Source organism: Peromyscus californicus, unplaced genomic scaffold (assembly GCF_007827085.1).
Source record: "Peromyscus californicus insignis strain IS unplaced genomic scaffold, ASM782708v3 Scaffold_9__1_contigs__length_137607984, whole genome shotgun sequence".
NCBI classification, from domain to species: Eukaryota; Metazoa; Chordata; class Mammalia; order Rodentia; family Cricetidae; genus Peromyscus; species Peromyscus californicus.
The window spans coordinates 98,957,756-98,982,998 of NW_026294617.1; positions in this window are offsets into that span (position 1 = coordinate 98,957,756).

Sequence of the window (25,243 nt, forward strand, 5' to 3'; positions counted from 1 at the left end):
CCTGAGGGTCCATGGCAGCCACGGCTTCCCAGAAAGGATTTCTGCTCCTATCATGGTCCCCAGAGACAGACCATCAACTCTAATGCCATGGTCTTGATCGGACATCCATGGAATTCCATGCATAATGCCCTCATTCTTTAGCTTCAGCTTTATAGAAACACAACACAGAGAAGTACAAGAAAAATTCACTATGGCTGTGAAGATTGTTGTCCTGGCCTGATTCCTGTGAGTAGAGTCTGAGACAGGGTTGTGTGTGGTTGGTTATCTGATGTAGTAGTGTACAACCTGGAAGAGTGGACTGAGGGATGAGAGTCAAAAGGGGGGTGGTGGTGAGTAAGACAGTCCCAGAAAGCATCACTCCTACAGGAGCCAATTCTTTAAAAATAATCTTTTGAAGATCACTATGAAATATGCCTCAAACCATTCAAAGAAAGAGGGAACCATTTCTCTGTAAGATGTGTCCCCTTTTTTTGGTAAGAGTTGCCACTAGGAGGCTTAGCCCTCAGGGAGCTGTCTCCCCTACAGTTCCCTGTGTCAACATTGAGGAAGCCCTGGCGGAGCTGCATGGGCTAAAAGACTAATCATGGCAGTCAGCTGGAATAGCCAGCCAGGAGGACTTGAGCTACTTGCTTGGGACATCTGTCCCTCCTACCTCACACAGGCCCTTACTGAGATGACTGGCGCTTTTGCTGGACCTCACAGCCAGAGTTAATAATACACCTTGAGGTCATGTAAGACTGAAGACTACTATCCTGTAGAGAGCTGTGCACGGCTGCGCCTCAAAGATGGCGCCGGCGCCGGCACCCGGCTTCTGCCTTCCCGATGGCGGGTGTTCTCTGGGATAAACAGCTCCTTATTTGGCTTGGGCGTAGAATCTGGCTTGCTTGCGTATGTCTGACCCTATCAGCATTGTCCACGTGGCACTACAGGGTGGTTGCCCAGTGGCTATAAAGGGCATAGACTGGCTTTCCCCGGGGTCAGAAGATTGTTCAAGGTTCCTGAATAAATGGCAGAAAGAAGAGCTCGGTGTTGTGTCTTCCTTGCTGGTCGAAGTGGTCGCGACAAGTGGTGGCCCGTACGGGGGAACCTCAGCCTCTTCGTGGAGCTCAGAACTTTTTGCTGTCAGGGTGGTATACCAGTAAGTCCTCAGGTAATTTGGGGAACCGCGATAAAAGCGGATTTTGCTCTCATCTGTAGATAAAGAGAGAGCGGGAAAATTAAAGAGTAGAGCTGCGACAAAAGCGGACGGGAAAATTAAAGAGTAGAGCCGCGACAAAAGCGGACGGGAAAATTAAAGAAAGTGAAAGCAAGTGAAGGCAAAAGTGCTACTAGTATCATGGGCGCAACTTCTTCGCACCCAATTTTTCTGGCTCTTAACGAGCTGCTCCTTTCAAAGAAATTAAAGATTAAGAAGAGTACTTTAGAAAGATTTCTAGAGGAATGTGATGTCGTGGCACCCTGGTTCGCAGTTTCCAGAAGCCTCACGGTAGGGCCGTGATCTAGACTTTGCTGCAGAACAAGGGACGCTTAAACATGGGGTTAGACCAATTTGGAAATTAGTGAGAGGGTGTCTTGAAGACCAGCGCTGCAGCGATGCGGTAGAGAATGGGCAGGCAGTCTTAGAAATGTTGCAGGAGGAAAGATCAGAAAAGGCCATGTCTGCTAAAGCAGCGTCTACCAGAAGTAAAACAAAAAAGAGGGAAGAAAAAACAAGGTTATATCCTGACCTTTCGGACCTAGAGCGTTCCGAGTCCCCTATCTCTTCCCCTGATTCTGATGATGTAGAGTCATTATGTGAAACCTTGCAGAGCGTGAGAATAAGAAAGAAAAAGGGTAGAAATAAAGGAGAAAGAGAAAGAATTAAAGGATGTGAGTCTGAGTGTGGAGCCGCTCCCTCAGCTCCTCCACCGTATCTGGAATCTGCCTCCATGTCTAGAGTTGTCTCTATGGGGAATTCTTTTAACCTGGAGGTTTGGAGACAGGTTAGAACTGAAATGCAGCTAGCTCGCCCAGTGTTTTTCAATGCCCAGACTCAACAGAGATACCATGAACCTTTGGATTTTAAGGTCATCAAGTCTCTAGCGGAATCTGTCCGGGAGGAAAATAAGATATGTGAGTTTGTAGAAATTCTGTCTTGTTAAATCTGTGTTAAGAAATCTTTAGGTGTTTGCTAAGTTAAATATATGCTAATGGTAGCCCTATATAAGTTTGTAAGATAGATCCATAGAGTTCCTTTAAGAATATAAGCTTGCTGGTGCATGCCTTTAATCCCAGCACTCGGGAGGCAGAGCCAGGCGGATCTCTGTGAGTTCAAGGCCAGCCTGGGCTACCAAGTGAGTTCCAGGAGAGGCGCAAAGCTACACAGAGAAACCCTGTCTCAAAAAACCAAAAAAAAAAAGAATATAAGCTTGCAAGAAGTATCTAAGGTAGTCTTAAGACACGTAGTAATAAGCTTGTAAGAAGTAAAGATGTTAGTTGTAAATGTAAGTTTAAATAAGAAATATAAGAAGTATATAAGAAGTAATAAGAAATATATTTGCTAAAGTAGTTCTATAGTTTCATTAAAGAGTATAAATAAGTAGATGTTAATATGTTATATGTGAGTTTGTAAAAATGTGTAAATGTTGAGTGTGAGTTTAGGCTTAAGCACGTGTTATATGTGAGTTTGTGAAAAGGTGTAAATGTTGATTGTGAATCTAAGCCTAATGTATGTGGTGAAAGAACCTGAGATACAGAGTTAGTGTCCTAGGAGACTGCAAAGCAGGCAGTCTGAGCGGTTTTCAAAAGCTCCAAAAGCTGCTAAGAAACTAAGAATGGCAGATGCCAGAACCAGCACAACAAGGGATCTGCAGCTGAGATCTGTGGAAAATCAATGCAACACAGAAAAACCTGAGCTAACAGCGAAAACGGTGTGGTTTAAAATTACTGACTCCGCAGATGAGAGTACAATTAGTGGAGTCTGATTTTAAAGGCCCTTTGAAGCTGGGCACGGTGGGTTTATTGATAGGAAGATCCTCCACCACCATAAGAGGTCTTACTGGGATCGTGAATGCACGCACGTTGCAGGCTAAATTTTCCCTTTCCCGTGCGGATGCGCGCTAAGTAGTTAAGGTCAAGGCATTGTGGAGCGTGCGCATCGGTCCCTCAAAGAAATTCTTCAAAAACAAAAAGGGGGAATAGGCCGTGACCGAACCCCAAGAGAAAGACTCTCTCTGGCATTATTCACCTTAAATTTTTTGAATTTGGATGCCTCGGGAAGTTCATCAGCAGATAGGCATCATAATCCATACAACCCTATGAAGGGCATGGTGAAGTGGAAAGATATCCTCACGGGGCAGCTGGCATGGCCCTGATCCCGTGCTGACATGGGCGGGAGGTTCTGTTTGTGTTTTCCCACAGGACCGGCTAGACCCTATCTGGGTACCTGAACGATTGGTGCGACAGGCCCCTCAGACGGAGAGACGTGATGACACCCCGGAAGCTGATGTGCCTGATCCTGATAGCCCTGATTCTGACAAGCGTGCCAGCGGGAGCAGCTGAGGATCTACTACTCTGGGCTCTTATAAAAGCCTGGCCATACCCTTTACCCATAACATCACATTCTAGTGTATTGCTTTATTTTTGAGTTGACTTGCTGCAGGAGCAGAACCCAGATCCCGCACAATGAGATCATTGCGGTCAACTCCACCCGTGTGCACCTGGCCTATCACCTTTTTAAAGGAGTAGGCGGGATTAGGTGCCCTGGCAGGCCTACTGGTACTTGTCTCCCTGATGTGCCTGTGGTGCATTGTTCGTTTAAGGGTTTCTCAGCAGCGCAATGCAGCCATGATTATCCAAGCCTTTACAGCCATAGAGGCTGGACAGTCTCCCCAGGCCTGGCTGGCCCATTAAAAGCTTGATCATGCAGGATGCGAGGCTAGTGCACTGCACTTGGGTCTAGCTGTATTGCAAAACCCAAGAAGAGCAAGTCTAATGCATGTGGGTTGATACCCTAATCCCCACCTCTGCAAAAAAGGGTATGGGACAGGTCAAGTATTCTCTGGGTGGATGACACCTGGACTAACACCAGTACAATGTCCAAGTTGTATTTTGGCAGAGATTAGACCTCTGCTCTTGCCTGCTGCTTAAAACGAAAAGGGGGAACTGTAGAGAGCCGTGCACGGCTGCGCCTCAAAGATGGCGCCGGCGTATGGCTTCCGCCTTCTTGATGGCGGGTGTTCTCTGGGATAAACAGCTCCTTATTTGACTTGGGCGTAGAATCTGGCTTGCTTGCGTATGTCTGACCCTATCAGCATTGTCCACGTGGCACTACGGGGTTGGTTGCCCAGTGGCTATAAAGGGCGTGGGCTGGCTTTCCCCGGGGTCAGAAGATTGTTCAAGGTTCCTGAATAAATGGCAGAAAGAAGAGCTCGGTGTTGTGTCTTCCTTGCTGGTCGAGGTGGTCGTGACACTATCCTACTGTGTACTCAGATTGATATTTTTTTTTTTTTTTTTTTGGTTTTTCGAGACAGGGTTTCTCTGTGTAGCTTTGCGCTTTTCCTGGAACTCGCTTTGGAGACCAGGCTGGCCTCGAACTCACAGAGATCCGCCTGGCTCTTCCTCCCGAGTGCTGGGATTAAAGGCGTGCGCCACCACCGCCCGGCTTGATATATTTTTTAAACTGGCTTTAAGAGAACAATGTAACAATCAATCTTACTGGCCTTGGATTTCCCTTCTATTCGGCTTCTATAACCTAAGCTAATGCATAGGTATAATTTGAAATTATGTACTCTTCCACGTCCCTGACCAGACAATGTATGTGTATCCTTTTTAAAAGCAGCAAATGCAGAAGTTGAAAGCAATCTTTTAAAATGAATATCCACCCTAAGTCTTGAATATAACATTTGGATATTAGCTGATAAGCAATGATATTTGTAGTAATGGGTTTTTGGTTGTTTGTTTGTTTTGCTTTTGTTTTGTTTTTGTCTGGGTCTGTTGGGGTCAACTAAAGTCTGTGAGCTAATCCCTTGTCTCTGTTAAAGATTTCTGTAAAGTATTCCATTCCTTTCCCATGTGATACTTTCTGTACAGTTCAATAAAAGAGAGAGTAGAAGCTCTTTCTTAGGAGGTCAGAAGACATAGGGAACATGAAGTACAGAGTTCAGATCCAGACTCACTCTTGGTTAAGTGACTTCCAAGGGGGTAATGCTTTAATTTCTTTCCTTAATTCAATACCAATGCATGATTAGTGACTCAGAGTTAATCACTAATGTGCTTATCCATGCATTCTTCCATGGTAGGTTAGGGACATGAAAGCCCTCAGTTCCTACCCAGAACTTTCTTCTTACTTAAATACAAAGAATCTGGCTAGCTTAAACTTAGGTCCTAAAAGTATTCTAGAGCCCGAGGAAAGGGCTTTGTATGACTAGCTGGTGTAGAGTGTAACACCTTTCTCTTGTATGAGAAAGTAAAGAAGTCATGAGGCTAACACATTGTATGTATGATTGTGTTAAAAACAAACAAACAAAAAACAAAAAAAACATTTATCATGCCGCTATTGTAAAGAGGAAGAAAACCCTCCTTGTTGGAAAGTAGGCAAGCTTCTGGGTTAAAACTTTTTCAGTGACAGTATCCTGATATAGAAGCAGGGAAAGCCATATAGGAGAAATTATATCCAACATAAAGCAATGATAATGTATTCTAGACCTTTGAATTTTTTATTATAAATGTTAAGTAAATCAGTTCACATTTCAAAGGTCATTTTCAAAGAGCTGTTACTGAGAACACTGGGACTAACTCCATTTTAGGATAGTCACGACCATAAGCAATGGAGAAGCTGGAGACTTCTGTCAGCGTAAATATCAGAGTTTCCATCACTAAATAGCAAGACTGAGGGGATGTGGTGAGTGGTGATTTACCCAGTGAGGCAAGCTCTGCCCTTTGCACTTACAGGACCTGGCACACTCGTTTCTCCTCATCACCCCATGAGACAAAGTCCACACCTTCATGTCATCAAAACCTCCCTTTACTGTCAATACATTAAAACAAACACATGGAAAAAGACAAGAGCTACAAGAAGGAGGAGGAGAAAGAGGAGGAGGGGGAGGAGGAGGGGAGGAGGAGAAGAAGAAGAAGAAGAAGAATCTAACAGCAAAAAAAGGAAAGATATACCTGCAATTACAATAAAGATTTCAACATTCTTCTCCAAAAAAATTAATAGGAAGCAGCAGGACATGGCGTCACCACCTTTAATTCCAATGCTTGGTAGGCAAAAGCAGTTTTATCTCTGTGAGTTCTAGGCCAGCCTGGTCTACAGAGCAAGGTCCAGTCCAGCTAGGGTTCCATGGTGAGTAAACAAAACAAAACAAAAAGCAAGGAGACATGAAATAATAGATTAATGGAGGGGTGGCAGTGTGGTTCAGTGGGTAAAGTCACTTGCCACCCAGTCTAATGACCTGAATTCAATTCCCTAGGACCAGGTGGTGGAAGCAGAAAACTACCCCCCCCAATTGTCCTCTCACCTCCACTCATACACTGTGGTACACACGCATGCATACAGACATACACATATAAGTAAATGTAACTTTATTTTATTTTTGTTTAATAGAATAACTAGACAGAAAATCAACAAGGGTTAGAAGAACTCAGATCCATCAACAGAAAGACCTAAGAGCAGTTATAAAACAGCATATCCAGAAATTTCAGGACACATTCTGTTCAGGAACCCATGAAGCATATACCAAAATGTCCCAGGTCATAAGAGAAATTCTGACAAATTTAAGAGAATTGAAATCATATAAGTATGTTCTGCAACAACAATCAAACTTGGAATAAAAACATAAAGATAAGAAGAAAATCTCTCAAAGCATGGTGGTTTGTGCCTTATAACCTCAGTACTTGGAGATAGAGAGGAGGAATGCAAGTTTGAGGCCAGACTGGGAAACAGCTTGAGTTCCAAGGTAAGCCAGACTTGGAGATTAGTGAGACTGTGTCTCAGAAAAGCCAGTGCCTGGCTGCAGAGTCTGTAGAATTCATATCATAGACTGTACAAGAACTAGTGCTAGCTGCATATTGGAATCACTTAGCAAACTATATATAGACATAGCTGTATAAGTAACCTATTTTTGTAACATTGTATTAATTATTTGAGAGCCTCCTACAATATATTTTGACCGTATTTACCACTATCCCACAACTCCTTGCATCTCTTCCCTTTCCACCGTTCCTCCCTACCCACCCAACTTTGAGGTCTTCCTCCCTCCCTCCCTCCCTCCCTCCCTCCCTCTCTCTCTCTCTCTCTTTCTCTCTCTCTCGTCCTATTGAGAACACTGTCCAACTACTCTTGGGACTGGAGTATGGTCAGCCTACCGGGGGTCACAGCATTCAAGAACACTGACTCTCTCTCTCCCAGAATCTATCAAATGACAGTAGCTCCTCAGCTAGAGGGGTTCTGTGCCCCTGCTTCATGCTGGCATTTTGTCTGGGTTGTGCCTGCACCAGTCTTGTGAGTGCTGTTCCAATCCCTGGATTTACATATGCAACTGCCCTGTTAGGTCCAGAAAACACTTTCCTTGATGTTATCCACCACATCTGGCTCCTACAATCTTTCTGTTAGGTTTTAGAGGATACACGCATCTAGAAATGAGCTCAGGCTGGACTATAGAAGGATTTCTGGCAGTTAGAGAGAAGCCAGTGTTCCTCAGAAATTGTGAAATGGGTTTTCTGTCCCCCAAAGAATCCCCTCCCTCCAGCTACTCATCCTCCTTATAATCTGCATGATTTGTCCACCCCATGCTCTCTCACGCTCTCTAATATTCTCTCACTTCTCTGGTCTCTAGTGCAAACAGCCCTGGCCATGTCCGGTCTGTTTGTATTTCTTTCTGCTCCGAACTCTTCCAGATATCTATGGATATTTTCTCTCTCTTACCCAACATAAAAACCTTCCACCAATGGAGGGGTCATGTTGGCAGTTTCTGTAATGAACCCCCTTGCATACATCTGGTGCCAAAACCCAGGAGGGGCACAAATGGACCCCTCTCTCAGGAGCTCGGCCTTTCCTGACCAAACCAAGGCGCTGATTTGACTCCCCTAAGGTATGGATCATTTGTTTCTGCTGGCTTCTGCCGCCCACCACGTTCACTTCAAATTCTGGAGTCCAGTCGCTTCTCCGCCTGCCCTAACAACTCATTTCTCCTTATCTTCTCTAGTAAGTGTCTCTCTCAGAGCTGCCTGCTCTGTCTCTCTCAGCTCCTGAAGCCTACCACAAAGCCACACTGGTCCATCAGGCAGCTTCCATACACCCTTCTGGGCACTCCATCGTACAGAGGAGGAACACCCCTCCACTGATCCTGGCCATCCCTCTGACAAGCCTCTTGGTCCACTTGAGGACACCCCAGACTGAAGCTCTTGTCATCACAGCACTAATTAAGACATGAAAGTCAGTAGTCAGTCACCCCTCAAACCCTCAGAGAGATCTGCAAATGTGGTATTTAAGGTGTCTAATGAAAAGGCTTCCCATGGTAGACAGTAATGCCCACTCCCTAAGGTCTCCTCCAAAGAAGATGGGGAAGTGGACTTCACTTGGAACTTGCTTCAAATGTGGCCACAATGGTCACTGGGAAAAGAACTGCCCTTCTTCACCTTGCCCGCAGCCAGAACCCTACCCAAACGGTGGAGAAGCAGGGCACTGGACAATCAACTGCCTCTCCTTGCCTCTCCAAGGCAGGTCAGTTCCTCAAGCCTCTCTCCCACAGAAACATGTCTCAGATCTTCTGCATCTGGCAGCCAAAGGCTGATGCTGCCCTGTGTGGCAGCCCAAAATTTAAAGACTGACAACCTCCGCCCCCAACAAAGCCATCAAGATCACCATGGACAAGGCTGCTGAATAGTATGTAGTGAGTCTCTGTCATTCTTAACTGATGTAGAGGCCATCTGTTCTCTACTTCCTACTCAAATTGATCCTTCTCAGATCTCTGTGATGGCATTGGTGACAGGCCCTAGTTTTGTCAGACAGTTTAGCAACATCAAGCAAACCTCAGCCAGCTCCTCCCCACAAAGCCACACCAGTCCATTCCTGGCTAGAAAGCCTGCTCTCACCTTTAAAAGGTCTGACTTTTTAGTAACTTTGGGTGCAAAAAATGTACGTGTTGCTTGTTGATGATACAAATTTAAAAACTTTAAAACAAAAGTTTAAACTCACAGACAGTGTTACCTTGCTGACAGGCTTCACACTGAGAAAGGTAAACTCCCAAAACAGGTTTCAAGGTAAAAATTTTTGCCTTTTACTGTTATTTAAAGAACGTGCTTTTCAATGACTTCTCTCAGTAATTAACCACCAAGGTTATCATGGTTAATGACTGGATGTTTCCAGATAAAAGGAAAAGAAAAAGTTTAAAGTTAATGTAAGTTGCAAAGACCTGAGGACGTGATTTGAGGTGTGTGAAGGCAAGTTGTGAAGGTCTGAAGAAGTGGATTTATGGTATGTAAAAAAAATGAGACTTGAAGATGATGCATATGATGTTAAGATTTCCAAGTTCAGAGTTTAATAATGAGTAATGGAGTTCTGATTAATCTGGTCTTGGTAACAAAAACACTGGCTACTAAACCTTTTTAAAATTATCATAGTCACAGTCTCAAATTTTTAAGTTCCCTTTGGTTGTTTTCTAACTATAGACTTAAAAGTGCTTCTCACTGTGCTGAAAACCCCCCTGTCTAATCTGTACCTCTAGATCTCTGCATAAAGAAAAAAACGTTCATGCTTTATCCCCAAACCATCCTCTTCTCCTTTGTGATCTTCCTTGCCAAAAAAAAATTGTCTTATTACAAATAAATGTTTATCCTTCAATTATGCTGCTAACTTTATTTTTACTGTGGCTCGAAGGTGTGTGTCTACCCCAGTGTTTACAGACGCTTGTTAACTGCTTTTTTTACAATGAGGATTTCAGTGCAGAGTACAGACAGTAATCACGCTAACACCTTTTGGCCCTAGTCTATATGTGCCCCTGTGGCAGATTCCCCTGGCAGATTCCCACTCAGGTGACAGGAATTCCCATCCAGGAATCAACTCATCCTACAAATGACTTCAAAGCGACCTGCACCTTGTTAGCCCCGGGGGGTCCTGCAAAACTGATGAGCCCTGAACTTGATGAACCAGTCCAACCAAGTGAAGGACAACTAGCTTGCCAACTACAGTCTCCAGGGACCAACTCCGAGGCTATCCTTTGGTCTCCCCTCTAGCTCCTCCTCAACCCACTGATCTCTCTCCTGATAATGATGTGATTGCTCCCTGTCTCTTCAAGGTTCTTTCAGGTGAAATTCCCTGACCTGACTGCCAGTACACCAAACTCCGCTGACGAAATTTCTGCCTGCTGGCTTGAGCCCCTGCTTCAGACCAGCATTCCAGACTCCCATTTTCCCAAGCCCCCAATCAGTAGAAAGCAGCTGCATAAGAGAGAAACTATGTCCTCCTTTGTCACCAAAAAAAAAGCTGGAATGCTAGGAGTACGTACGTCTAGAGATGAGCTCAGGCTGGACTCTCGAAGGCTTTCTGGCAGTTAGATAGAAGCCAGCGTTCCTCAGGAACTCGTGAGACAGGTTTTCCATTCCCCCCTCAGCCGTTTGCCTTCCTTCTAATCTCCGCGATCTGCCTCCCTCACGCTCTCTCAGGCTCTCTCTCACTTCTCTGGCCTCTCTTTCAAACAGCCCTGGCCATGTCCAGTCTACTTCTTTTTCTCTCTGCCCTAGACTCTTCCAGACGCCTCTAGACATTTTCTCTCTCTTACCCACAATAAAAAACCTTTTGCCTAATGGAATGGTCATGTTGGCAGTGCCACCTACCCCCAGTAGGCTCCCCTAGACCTCCCAAAAGTTACACGCTATTGTCAATCCTATTGACTACTCTTCAGAACTTGGCATTCAGAGCCTATTCCTGAAGATGTCTCAGGACATGAAGAAATCAAGCTAGTACTCCCTGGAAGCTTCATTCCTCAGCTTTCAATCCTTCTCTCCACCTCTCAAGGGTTGGGGGTTATAGGCATGTGCCTCCACATTCAGCTCATACAGAATGTTACACTAAAGATAATTCCATTGGAAGAACCACTCAGTAAGTGCTTGCTAGCTATAACACAAAGCAGTTTAATACTAAGAAACCAGTAGCGGCTGGGCGCGATGGCACCCGCCTTTAATCCCAGCACTCAGGAGGGAGAGGCAGGTGGACCTCTGAGGCCAGCCTGGTCTACATAGTGAGTTGCAGGACAGCCAGGGCTAGACAAAGAGACCCTGTCTCAAAAAGACAAACAACAACAACAACAAAAATCAGGAGCACTCTCAGAGAGAAAAGCATTCAACAGAACCTTTCATAATTGCATTTCCTCAATTGTCCCATTCTCTCTCTCTCTCTCTCTCTCTCTCTCTCTCTCTCTCTCTCTCTCTCTCTCTCTCTCTCTCTCTTTCTCTCTCTCTCTCTCAGTCTGGAGAAAGAATACCATATTTTAAAAATCTAAAATAAATAGCTTCTTCTAGCACACACAGAAACATCCCAACTCCCTTTGAGCATCCTCTTTGTTAGCTATCTATGCAAAAATGAGACCACTCTGCCCTTTCTCTTCAAAGCCCAGTGTGAGGTAGAAAAGAGACTTTACACAGTGTGAGATTTAAATTCAGATGAGCATTTGAAGGCAATCTCTCATATATCAGGTCTGTCCATCTCCATTTCACTCACAATCATAAACTATTTGGTTCATAAATCTCTAATGATGAGGTATGCAATGTTATTTCGGTTCTTGCTTCTTCTGGGATGAACTCAAGCAGGTCAGTGTTAAAAGAAAGCTGCCCCACAGTGAAGCAAGAGTCTGCCCAGAATTAATCAGACAGAGCCACCCTCCTATTAACCTCTGCCCCAGTTTCAGAATGTCTTTCACCTTTCCCCTCATTGTTTTGACTCTTTCAAACAATCTGGATTGTGTGTTGGTAGTAGTGATGAGGCTAGAGGATGGAGAGTTGACAGGGAGGATTTGTTCATGGGCAAAGTCCAGTTTTTATCGCAATAACAGGTTAGGCAGGATGAGATCAGCAGGCATGCTCTCTCAATGAGGAAAGGGGAAGGGACTTCCCGGGACAAAGGGCAGGGGAGTAGAGGTGAGTATGCTGGTCTTGTCTGGAAATTATGCTGCTTCCCCCTCCCATTTCATGTAACATTGGGGTTATTGTTGTGCTAATTATTAAGGGAAGATAATATAATGCTGAGCAAAGGGTGGTTTTCAGTTATCTTATAGTTATATAAGCTTATATGTAGAAAGTTTTATTATATATATTTTTTTATTTAAGATTTATTTTGTTTATGTATTTGTTTGTGTATGTGCCTGCATGTGCAGGTGCCTGTGGAGGCCTGAAGAGGGCTCCAGAAGAAGACATCAGGTCCCCTGGATTTGGAGTTATGGGTAGTTGTGAGCTGTAGAGAGCTGCGTGAAGCTGCATTCTTGAGATGGCTCTGGCTTTCGCCCCCCGCCCTCCCAATGGCGAGTGCTCTCTATGTTAAACAACTCCTTATTTGGCTTGGCTTTAAATTTCGGCTTGCTAAGGTATACGTGCACCTATCCAGGAATCCCATGTGGCGCATGATGGCTGGTGGTCTGAGACCTATATAAGGCTGGGCGGGCTCTCCCTAGGGGAGAAGAACAAAGGACTCAGATTTTGAAAGGACCTGAATAAAACAGCTTGAAGAAGAGCTCGGTGTTGTGTCTTCCTTGCTGGTCGAGGCTGACGCGACAATTGGTGGCCCGTACGGGGAAAACTCTTTGAAGAAAGGGAGCTCAGAACTTCTTGCTGTCAGGGTAGGTATACCTGGTAAGTCCCCAGGTTAATTGGGGAACCACGACAAAAGCGGGTTTTGCTCTCTTCTGTAGATAAAGAGAGAGCGGTATCGCAGAGCTGCGTCAAAAGCAGACGGGAATATATTGAAACAAAACTAGTTTGGCTGTTACATCTCCACGGACGCATGGAGCAAAAGTGAACTGGGGCTTTTTGGCAGAAGCTCCGAGAAATATCTTAGGTTAAAAACAGGGTTGTATAAGGATGGGCACTTCCTTCTCACACCCAATTTTTATAGCTCTCAATGAGCTGCTTCTAACTAAAGACTTAAAGATAAAGAAGGGAACTTTACAAAGATTCTTAGAGGAATGCGATGTCGTGGCCCCATGGTTCGCTGTTTCTGGGAGTCTCACAGTGTCCTCCTGGGAAAAATTGGGACGAGACTTAGACTTTGCAGCGGAACAGGGGACCCTGAAACCGGGGGTGAGACCAGTTTGGAGATTAGTATGTGGCTGCTTAGAAGATCAACGTTGTAGCGATGCATTGGAAAGCGGACAAGCCGCGCTAGAGCAGTTACAAGAGGAGCGATCAGAGAAGGCGGGGTCTGAAAAGGCGGAATCTGTAAAATCCAAGGACGGTAAACAACAAAAGAAAAAGGAGACACGACTCTATCCCTCCCTATTGGACTTTGAAGACCCTGAATCTACTGACTCTTCTCTCGGTTCGGAGGAGATAGAGTCTCTAGTTAGAGCATTACAAAAAGTAAAAATTAAAAACAAGGTGAGAGAGAAAGACAAAAGAAAAAAGGTTTATGGATCCTTAATCCCCTCCGCTCCTCCCCCTTACCCTGAGGCTGCGACGGCAGCTCCCAGAGCGTCTCCGGTCAGTAGCAGCCTCCACCCACAGCTGTGGAGGGAGGTTAGGAGAGAGATGCAGGTGGCTTGTCCTGTTTTTGTAGATAATCAGAATCAAAGATATCATGAACCTTTGGATTTTAAACTTGTCAAGTCTATAGCCGAGTCTGTGAAAAGTTATGGTGTTACCGCTGCATTTACACTTACTCAGATTGAGACTCTGCAAAGACAATGCATGACTGCCTCAGATTGGATGAATCTTGCCCGTGCCTGCCTTAGTCCAGGCCAGTATTTAGACTGGAAGGCCTTCTTTATTGAATTTGCTAATGAGCAGGCGGCGGCAAACCACAACACGGGCCTGCAATGGGATGCTGATATGCTGCTTGGTCTGGGCAGATATGTCAATCAACAGACTACCTATCCTCCTAATGTATATACTCAAATTAATCAAATAGCCATTAGAGCCTGGAAATCTTTGCCTAACAAAGGTGAAGTGAGTGGCAATTTGACCAAGATACTCCAAGGTCCCATGGAGCCCTTTTCAGATTTTGTGGCTCGCTTGATAGAGGCTACTGATAGAATTTTTGGGGACACAGATGCCTCAATGCCCCTGATAAAACAGCTAATATATGAGCAATGTACAAAGGAGTGCAGGGCTGCCATCACCCCATATAAGGCCAAGGGGTTGGAAGCCTGGATGAAGGCTTGCAGGGAATTAGGAGGACCTCTGACCAATGCAGGTCTGGCGGCTGCGGTCCTTCAGCTTACCCAGAGAAAAGAGAGTAATACTCCAAATGCTTGTTTTAAATGCGGGAAGAGAGGACATATAAGACGCAACTGCCCACTAGGAGGGGGTAGTAGACAGGAACAAGGAAGTAGCCAGCACCGCGTTCAGCCAGGACTCTGCCCAAAATGCAGAAAGGGGAGACATTGGGCCAGTGAATGTCGGTCCGTCAAAGACATAAACGGGCAACCCATTGCAGTCGACAGCTTTCCAAAAAACAGCCAGCGGGGCCCACGCTCCCAGGGCCCTCAAATATATGGGGCGATGGAGACCCCGAGACAGGACTCCCCTCCAGAGCAGTGGCCCTCCCTTCGCCATCCCAAGCACTGTGGAGAGCCACTGCGGGCTCAGCAGGATTGGACCTCCGTGCCACCGCCAGACTCGTACTAACTCCGCAAATGGGGGTACAAGTAATAGAGTCTGATTTTCAAGGCCGCCTTGATCCAGGAACAGTAGGGTTGTTAATAGGGAGATCATCTACCTTATTGAAAGGATTGCGTATTCATCCAGGGGTGATTGACTCTGACTACATAGGAGTAGTAAAAATTATGGTAGAGTCACCAAAAGGAATTACTGCCATATCCCCAGGGGATAGAATTGCACAACTTATTTTACTCCCCAGTCTGCATGGTGCCCATCCAGCTTATGACAAAGAAAGAGGAGACAAAGGATTTGGGTCATCAGGAACAGATTTCACATTCTTATCACTGGATTTAGATCAGAGACCTACATTACAACTAACTGTCAGTGGTATTAAACTTATGGGAATTTTAGATACTGGAGCGGACCGCAGTATTATTGCTAGCAAAGATTGGCCTTGGGATTGGCCAATACAAGTTTCTTCCCAGATTCTACAAGGACTGGGTTATGCTAGCGCTCCTAATATTAGTGCAAGTTTACTAAATTGGCATGATGAAGAAGGACATTCCGGCGTTATGCAACCCTATGTCCTTGAGCTTCCAGTTTCCCTTTGGGGGAGGGACCTCATGAAGTCTATGGGTTTCAAATTAAGCAATGAGTATTCCAAAGAATCTCAAGATATTATGAAAAAGATGGGATGCCATCCCAATTTTGGATTAGGAAAGTTTTTACAAGGGAGAAAGGAGCCAATACAGGCAACACCTAGAAAGCCCAGGCAAGGGCTGGGTTTTTCTTAGGGGCCATTGAGGAAGGAGTTCCCATATCCTGGAAAACGGAGGAACCAGTGTGGGTTCCTCAATGGCCACTTTCCTCCGAGAAACTGCTAGCAGCAAGGCAGCTAGTGGAAGAGCAGTTGAGAGAGGGACATATCAAACCTTCCCTTTCTCCTTGGAATACACCCATTTTTGTTATAAAGAAAAAATCAGGGAAATGGAGATTGTTGCATGACCTTAGAGCAACAAATGACCAGATGAATATTATGGGGCCTGTACAGAGAGGTCTTCCATTATTATCAGCCTTACCAGAGAACTGGCCCATTATTGTGATCGATATTAAAGATTGTTTTTTCTCCATCCCCTTGCATGACAAGGATAGTGAAAGATTTGCATTTACAGTGCCATCTACTAATCATGAAGAGCCAGATAAGAGATATCAGTGGATTGTCCTACCACAAGGCATGGCCAATAGTCCTACTATGTGTCAGTTGTTTGTAGCACAAGCTCTAGAGCCACTAAGGGCCCGCTTCCCTACTGTTAGATGTGTCCATTATATGGACGACATCCTCCTCGCAGCAAAAGAAAAGGATGTTTTATAAGCTGCATATCACTTTTTAGGGACAGTGTTAAGAGCTAAAGGGTTGTACATCGCTCCTGAGAAGGTACAACAGGATCAGGTGGTTACTTATTTAGGCTCTAAGATTACCAGTCAACAGATTAGGCCTCAAAAGGTAGAATTGAGAAAAGATCATTTATGTACATTAAATGATTTTCAAAAATTATTAGGGGACATAAATTGGGTAAGAGGCAGTTTAAAAATGGCAAATTATGAGCTAAAGCCGCTTTATGATACATTAGCAAGTGACACGGCTTTGGATTCCCCTAGACAGTTAACCACAGAAGCACGTAAAGCACTATGCAACGTTGAGGATAGATTACAGGAAGCCTTTCTTCAGAGAGTTCGAGATCCCAACACAATTGTATTATGCATTCTGCCCACCTTTTTGCAGCCCACCGGTATTTTATGGCAGGATGGACCTTTATTGTGGGTTTACACTAGAATTTCCCCTGCAAAATCCATTGAATATTATCCCACAACTGTGGCACTACTTGCCCAGCAAGGTATTCAGCAGTGCTTGCAATATTTTGGAACTTCTCCGCAAATGCTGATTGTACCTTATAATGTCAATCAGGTGAAAGTTTTATGTGCTACTGTTGATGATTGGGCCATATTGCGCTGTAGCTATGCGGGGCATATAGATTGCCATTATCCAAAACATCCATTATTGAATTTTTTTAAGGAACATCCTGTAGTCTTTCCTAAAATAACTGCTTCCCGGCCAATTCCTGGAGCTGCCGTTGTTTTTACTGACGGATCTAAAACAGGTTGCAGGGCCTATATGGTGGGCTCAGGGGAGCCTGTGAAGCACCAATATTTGCCAGGCGCACCTCAGCAGGTGGAACTTTTAATTGCTCTAGAAGTTTTTAAGGTTTGTCCATTTCCATTTAATTTGGTATCAGATTCCTGCTATGTTGTTAATGCCTTAAGAAGTCTTGAATGTGCAGGGCCTCTTAAATCCTCTAGTCCCGTACAGTCGGTTTTTTGCCAATTGCAACAATTGATTTGGCAGCGGAAAAATCCATTCTTTGCACAACATATTCGTGCTCATACTGGCCTACCAGGCCCATTAGCTGAGGGCAACAATGTTGTAGACCTCTGTACCAGGCAAGAGTGGATGTTTGTGGCCTCAGCAGTGCAACGAGCACAAGAATTCTGTAGTGGGTAGCCATTCCAGCTTTGATCTGGAAGTTCCAACCCCCATTGAGACTTCGGCAACTGTCACGCCTACAAGGCGGGGCCAAGGGAGGCGCCGGGGGACCGAGATCTGGATCTGCGGGCGCGCTCTCTGTTGCGGGACCCTGGATAGTGGAGGTGGACCGAGCAGAGCTCCAGAGAACACCGCTGGACTGTGATACACCTTCCCCAGACTCCGCGACCTACCTATTTCTTAATTTGTAAGTTACGCCATTAAATAAATCTCCTTTTAACTATGTGGAGTGGCCTTAATAATTTAACCAATATCTGGCGCCCAACGTGGGGCAAGAGTTTCCACCTAAAAACTGAGAAAAAAGATTCTAAAACGGAGCTAAAAACAGCTTCCTAATTGTCTCTCTCAAATGAACGGCAGCTGCCGGTTTGAGCTACTGGCGGGTTCCTGGCGTGCATGCTCGACCTACAGTATGGCGGGAATGAGGCCTCTGCAAATGGCACATTAAGCTGTGTGGTGGATTTAGCCTTTGCTAGTACAAAACAAAACAAAAAAAGAGGTTTCTGGGCTACACGCTGCTTTGATAGAAGCATAGACCCAGTATTTCTGAGAGTTGATGGCTCCCAGAGCTGGCGGAAAACGTATCACCGTCATGTTGGGAAACTGAAGTGGGCGGAGCCAGCAGCGCCAGCGCTGTTTCAGGCTTAGAAGGCTGCAGTTCAAAACAATAGGCTCAAGCTAATATAAAAAAATAAGCCACGTAAAGATGGCTACCACACAGAGAATCTGGATTATGTTCTCTTTGATATTCATAACTGAAGAAAAACATTTGATTACAAAAGCTGTTGAGTTATGCCAAAATGTATATTTTAAAGGAACCTTGACTTCAAAATTTGGATGTAAGGATATGTTGCTTTGGAAAGGAGGCTCTACTTTTGTTTCCACAGAAAGCCAGAGGCTATGGATTTGTTCCAGATTAAGACACATCAGGTTTGACCAGCCAAGACCCCCTAAAAGGTCTCCGATGACACCATGGCCCAGATGATCCAACATCCAGAACCGTTTCAAGGCAACTGGCTCAGACGATACATCCTCATGGACTACTCCATAACCCTAAAATATTCTTTGTGTCCCCATAAGATACAGCGCCCCCCTCCAACAGGAAGTAGTAAGAGAAGCTACGCCCAAATTCCCAAATATACCAAGCTGGTTAAAACCTTCCTTTTTAAGAAAAGAAAAGGGGAAGTGCTGTGGGATGGTCTGTATGTCAAATGTGTTGCTGATTGGTCAATGAATAAATCACTGATTGGCAGTGGCCAGGCAGGAAGTATAGGTGGGACTAACAGAGAGGAGAATTGAGAGAACAGGAAGCTGGGTGAGGGAGACACTGCCAGCCGCCATCAGGACAAGGAAGATGTAAAGTACCGGTAAGCCACAAGCCACGTGGCAAGGTATAGATTAATAGAAATGGATTAATTTAAGCTGTAAGAACAGTTAGCAAGAAGCCTGCCACGGCCATACAGTTTGAAACCAATATAAGTCTCTGTGTTTACTTGGTCGGGTTTGAGGGGCTGTGGGACTGGCGGGTGACAGAGATTTGTACTGACTGTGGGCCAGGCAGGAAAACTTTAGCTACAGAATTCCACAAGGAATATCATGTTAATGCTAAAACATTACAACAAAGGTTTTCTCTCTCACGTGCTGATACACGTAAGGTAGTTCTAGATTGTCCTCAATGTGTCGTTTTTCAGCACCCTCCTGCATTAGGAGTTAACCCTCGTGGTTTGCTCCCTCTGAAAATATGGCAAATGGATGTTACACATATCTTTGAATTTGGACGGGTCAAATATGTCCATGTTTCTGTTGATACTTGTTCTGGAGTCATCCATGCCACCCCAATGGCAGGTGAGAAGGCATTTCACGTGATCACCCATTGCCTAGAGGCATGGGCAGTGTGGGGCAAACCACAACAAATAAAAACAGACAACGGTCCTGCTTACACGGGTCACAAGTTTGCCTCCTTCTGCCGTCAAATGGATGTTCAACTTGTACATGGCCTGCCCTATAATCCCCAGGGTCAAGGCATTGTGGAGCGCGCACATCGCTCCTTGAAGGAACTGCTTCAAAAACAAAAAGGGGGAATAGGCCATAGCCGTACCCCTAAGGATAGACTCTCTCTTACATTATTTACCTTGAATTTTTTAAATTTGGATGGATCAAACTGTTCAGCTGCAGATAGACATCAATGTCAGCACAGTCCCTCTAAAGGGATGGTAAAATGGAAAGATGCCTTGACAGGTATCTGGCATGGACCTGATCCCGTGCTTGCACGGGCACGAGGCTCTGTTTGTGTTTTCCCACAGGGTCAACAAGATCCGATCTGGATTCCAGAGCGACTCGTGAGGAAGATACAACCGGACCGGGAAAGGGAAGAAAATGACCATGAAAAGGAGCCTGGACTGCTGAGTTTGATAATTTAACAGCGACCTTGAGGAACGAGATTGTTGCGGTCAACAGCACGCGGGTCCATGTGGCCATAGCGGAGGAACTTCTGACTTGGATTCATCAGTCCTTTAATTTTTTGAAGGAGTGGACGGGACTAGGTGCCTTGTTGGTTCTTGTGATAATTGCCTTCCTTGTTTGCCTGTGGTGTTTCCATAAGATGAGGTTTGCACAGCGCCGTCAGGCAGCCATGATTGTCCAAGCATTTACTGCCATTGAGGCTGGTCAGTCCCCTCAGGCTTGGCTAGTAAAGCTGCAGTCTTGAAGCACAGGTTGCGAGGCATGGCACTGCACTTGAGGTCGAAATAACACTGACCTCAAGAAGAGCATGTTTGATTGCATGCGGGTTGGCATCTATCTCCTGCCTCTGAAAAAAGGATGCTGAACTGGTCTGGTACTCTCTAGGTGGATGACACCTGGATAGCATTAGTACAGGTTCTTGTTTTCTCAGAGATCAAACCTCTACTCTTGCCTGTTGTCTAAAACAAAAAGGGGGAACTGTAGAGAGCTGCGTGAAGCTGCATTCTTGAGATGGCTCTGGCTTTCGCCCCCCGCCCTCCCGATGGCGAGTGCTCTCTATGTTAAACAACTCCTTATTTGGCTTGACTTTAAATTTTGGCTTGCTAAGGTATACGTGCACCTATCCAGGAATCCCATGTGGCGCATGATGGCTGGTGGTCTGAGACCTATATAAGGCTGGGCGGGCTCTCCCTAGGGGAGAAGAACAAAGGACTCAGATTTTGAAAGGACCTGAATAAAACAGCTTGAAGAAGAGCTCGGTGTTGTGTCTTCCTTGCTGGTCGAGGCTGACGCGACAGTGAGCCACCTGATGTGAGTTTTGGGAACAACATTCCAGTTCTATGCAAGAGTACCAAGCACTTTTAATCCCTGAGGTGTGTCTGTAAATCCCACTGACTGAGACTAGGACCACTACCATAGTTTAAAGCCAAATTTGAAGTGAACTTTAATTAAATACTGGCCAGGTGGATGGGCTCTGGCCAGGTCCATACCCAGGTTCCTGGGAAATGGCCCAGAATCAAGTATGGCAAGGGCTTGAGAAGGAAAACCCACAATTCATTGCATTTCCCATCAGGTCCAATCAGGGGCAAGCACACATCCTGACGTACCTCCCTCCTGTGAACCTCCTGCCTATGCGTGATGAAGCACATTGGCGCAGATGGGTCAAACAAACTGGCTTAGGAGAATGAAAACATGTGGTTTCTTATCTCCCATAAACAATAGCCGCCAGCATTTCAGGAACTATCTGTCCTTGGGCAAGAGGCTTGCAGATCGGAGACATTTTTGTTTCATGGATCTCTTATGAATAGTAATTAAAACTTACATGTAACTTTGGGTCTCACGGTCTCCAACCAAAAAGTTTTATAAGGGGCTGGAGAGATGGCTCAGAGGTTAAGAGCACTGACTGCTCTTCCAGAGGTCCTGAGTTCAATTCCCAGCAACCACATGGTGGCTCCCAACCATCTGTAATGAGATCTGGTGCCCTCTTCTGGCCTGCAGGGATACATGCAGACAGAACACTGTATATATAATACATAAATAAAATCTTTAAAAAAAAAAAAAAAAAAAAAGTTTTATAATACGTAAGCTTTAGATACATATGTGCGTGTATACTTACTGTTCCGCTAGAACCTCCAGCTCACCCCTGCATGATCCAGGAAGCCCCATTCCTGTCTCTCTCTCCAGACCCCACCCACTCAGAGAGCAGCTGAACAAAAGAAAGGGGCCAAAAAGCCCAGTTCTGAATTCTTGGCACCTCCTACAACTTTCTCCCCTGAAGTTGCCAGCTGCCCGAGTTCCCGCCTAAAGCATTCGGCTTTTGACCATACTTGAGCACAAAACCAGCATCGTCACCCCTCACCTACGACCTATATAATCTCCCTACTTTAGTCTGAGTGTGTCGCTTCTCCAGTCTCGATCTTTGGGACTGGAGAACCTACCCAGGGGTTGTTTTGCTCAAATAAACCTATTGTTATACTTTTTCAGCTGGGCTTGATCTGGCTTACTACATTGGCAGAAAAACCTATCGTGGGGATTGGGGTGGTGGCAGAAGACCTATTACTTATATGTCTGTGTCTATATGTTTAAATGCTTCCTGAGACATGCTTGAAAAGCTGTTTGTTTCCTCAAGTAGTAAGAAGATACCTTTAAAAGCTTCTGGTTGCTGTCAACCAGATGTCAGGAGCAAAGAGTCACATGGCGTTTGGCCCACACAGTAGATGTCCTTCCTTCAGGTTCATACGCTTACAGTACAGACTATGAAATAGACACTCATGTGTTAACCTTTGTCCCCCTTTGTAAGCACTGGCACAGGACATGGAGTTTGTCATCAGGGCCTGGCCTCCTGTCCTAGAGTTGGGTTTGGGAAAAGGAAGTTGGCTTGCAGAGGTAGATTTAGGAGACCAAGAGGGCCAAATTCTCATCTCCTTAAGATAACCTTGAGAAGCCTTGGAAACAGTATCAAGGATCGGTTGAAATACTTTAGGCTGAAAGTGACAGCCTAGTGTGAAATAGTGCAGGGAGTCCTGTGGGTTCCGAGCAGATCTAGGTTTGAATTCCTAAGCTTTGTCACTTAACTAGATGATGCATGAGCTATGCAGAATATTTAAGTCCTTGTCCCTTAGTTTCCTAATATTCAAAATAATGAAAATAATAAATCTTGTAGGCTATGATCCTTTAATAGAAAGGGGCTGGGGGTATAGTTCAGTGGTACTGCACATGCTTAGCATGTTCTAGGCCTTGAGTTTGATAAATAGTACCAAATAATAATAATAACAAGTCCATTAGCCACTGATTAAATAGAGGCTGATATCCAATCTACTCAGTTTGTCTCATATAACACTCAAATACACTCTCATCAACAGGATTCGGCCTACCTGCAGAAGTCTCTTTCTCATAACCACAGCACCTGTAAGAAGATGGTGAGCCCTATCTGTGGTTCTCTGACTCTATCTAGCAGACCCTCCAGGTATCTGGATTCCAGTAGAATGGCAAGTGCCATTCACACTACCCCAAGGAGTTTACAGATCTCAGGTTGTCAAACTCTGGGATATCAGAGGGCCTCATGGGGCTGAACTTTCCTCAGAGTCCCTACTGTGTACTGCTGTCCATCTATCTGTCCATGGCATTGATAACTCTTCCAATAATTCTCTTGCCCAAAAGGACAGCTCATCTCAGTTTCCTCCTTGAACCCCAAACCAGAAACCTTTCTGGACACCTGCATAGACATACTCAGAAGTGTGTTTCTATGACGATTCTAAATCCAGTCAAGTAGAAAACTGAGATTTACCATTGTCACACAAGGGTTGCCTTTTCAGGGAGCTACCTTTAATTCTGAGGGCCACATGAGCTTTTTCACTGGTGTCTCCTTAAATGCTTAAGGAGTTCTGAAGACTACTGCTACACTGCAAAGCCTGTGTTTACAAGCCTGGAAGGCCAACGTCTCGGTTCCACAAAAGATACAACATCTCAATATGAACATTGCACCAAAGAAGAAAGGATTGCTTATCATTGTTGGGGACCCCTAAGTGGGAGCTGAATAGATTAGGGGAACAGGCTACAAGGGTCTCCAACCTCACTTCTTGGCCAGTAAGTTAACTTTAAAACTCAATTTCATTGAAATGACATTTGTCCAGTTGGTTATCCTGTTTCTCAGCCTCTGCAATTGGGTGTTGTTTGCCACCACAGGGAATCCATGATAGTTCTGAGCACTGGGGTGGGAAAGGCGTCTGGAGGTGTTGGCAGGTGTTTTGTATGGGAGATGCTGGCATTCCAACCGTCCTCTTCTCTTTCTGACTGACTTCCCACTGGGGTCAAGGGACAAGGCAGACAAATGAGTCGGAGCCATCTGGCAAAGGGTTGCAGATCCAATGGCAGTTAGACTTAAGGCCTTTATGTCAGTTTGAGAACATCTCAGCGGGGTGTTTTTCTTCAGAAATAACAAACACTATTCGAACCCCCTCTCTCTGGGGCTGAGGTTGTGTTGGGGTAAACAAAATTCCTGTCCTGCCTCTAACTCTCATAAGGGGATCAACACAGAAGACTCTGGCACAAGATCTCCCCACACAGCAAGCTGTTCTAATGTGGGTGCCAGCTCGGTGTCCTCTAGTCTAGTTCATCTCTGTCTACTTCAGGATCACTCAAGCCTCAGAGCTTGAGGCCTCAGTCCCAAGGCTGCTTTCCTCTCACCCCCCAGATACCAGTTGCAAGCCCACATTGTTTTATCTGTGCATCTGGCCCATTGGCTATGATTTGGATTCCCACAACTCTTCCTCGTATTCAATGAACTGGCTCAGGACTCAAAGAAACATTTGCATTATTGTTTTATTATAATGAATATGTAAGAAATGCAGAGAACAGCTGAATAGGTAAGGTACTGGGTAGGAAAATGGAGCTTTCATGTATTTTCTGAGGTCACCATTTCTAGAAACCTCCATGTGATGTGTTCAGCTATAGAGAAACTTCCTGAACCCAGTCCTTTTGGATTTTGATGGAGCCTCTATTACACAGGCATGATTGCTAATAGGTTAATGGGAAACCCAGCTAGCAAGACTCTACTGCTTGAGCATTCTTCCTAATTCTATGTATGTGTATAGCATTCTCCTCTCCAGGGTATGAGCAAGGTCCCTCAAGTTTTATCACCTACTTCCTAGCAAAGGAAATTGAAGAATGAGAGGATGTCTTTATGGGCAGTGCCAACACAGAGAGGCAGGGAAAGATTATAGCATGCTTTTTTTAGTTTCTGTGAGTCACCTGGAGGAAGTGAAATTCTAGTCTATATAGTCTACCTTGGAGAGAAAGTTAGGAACCAGGAACCAGGAACAAAAGGCAGAAACATGAGCATCACGGAGGTACTTTCACCCTGACTAATACTATTGGTGCTTACCCTCTACTGCTCAAAATTCTTATGTCTATTTCCAGGACTATCATTTATTGTTTTGCAATCACCCTCTAATCACGCCAAGACTTTTTATTCAGAAGGTCAGAATTTTCCTAAAAGTATTAGAGATCGGTAAAGGTCTCCATATTTACCTGTGTGAGCCTCAGGAGGATGCTTTGATGTCTGTGTGCTCAGCCAAGTGATAATTATCCTTATGATCCGGGACAATGGGAATCTAACTAGAGAATTCAGATGGCTGAGCTAGAATTCGGTTTTAATCTCCTAGGCTTCCTGTCTTGGCTGGGCTACCACCATCTGGAGTACCCACAGGCTGGCGTATGATTGCTGTCAGAGGAAGGAAGACTCCTTGTGCCTAGGAATGGTCAGAGAGAAAGCTCAAGTTTCAAGTCTCTACAACTACACACACACACACACACACACACACACACACACACACACACACACACGCACACACACACACACACACACACACACACACACACACACACACACAC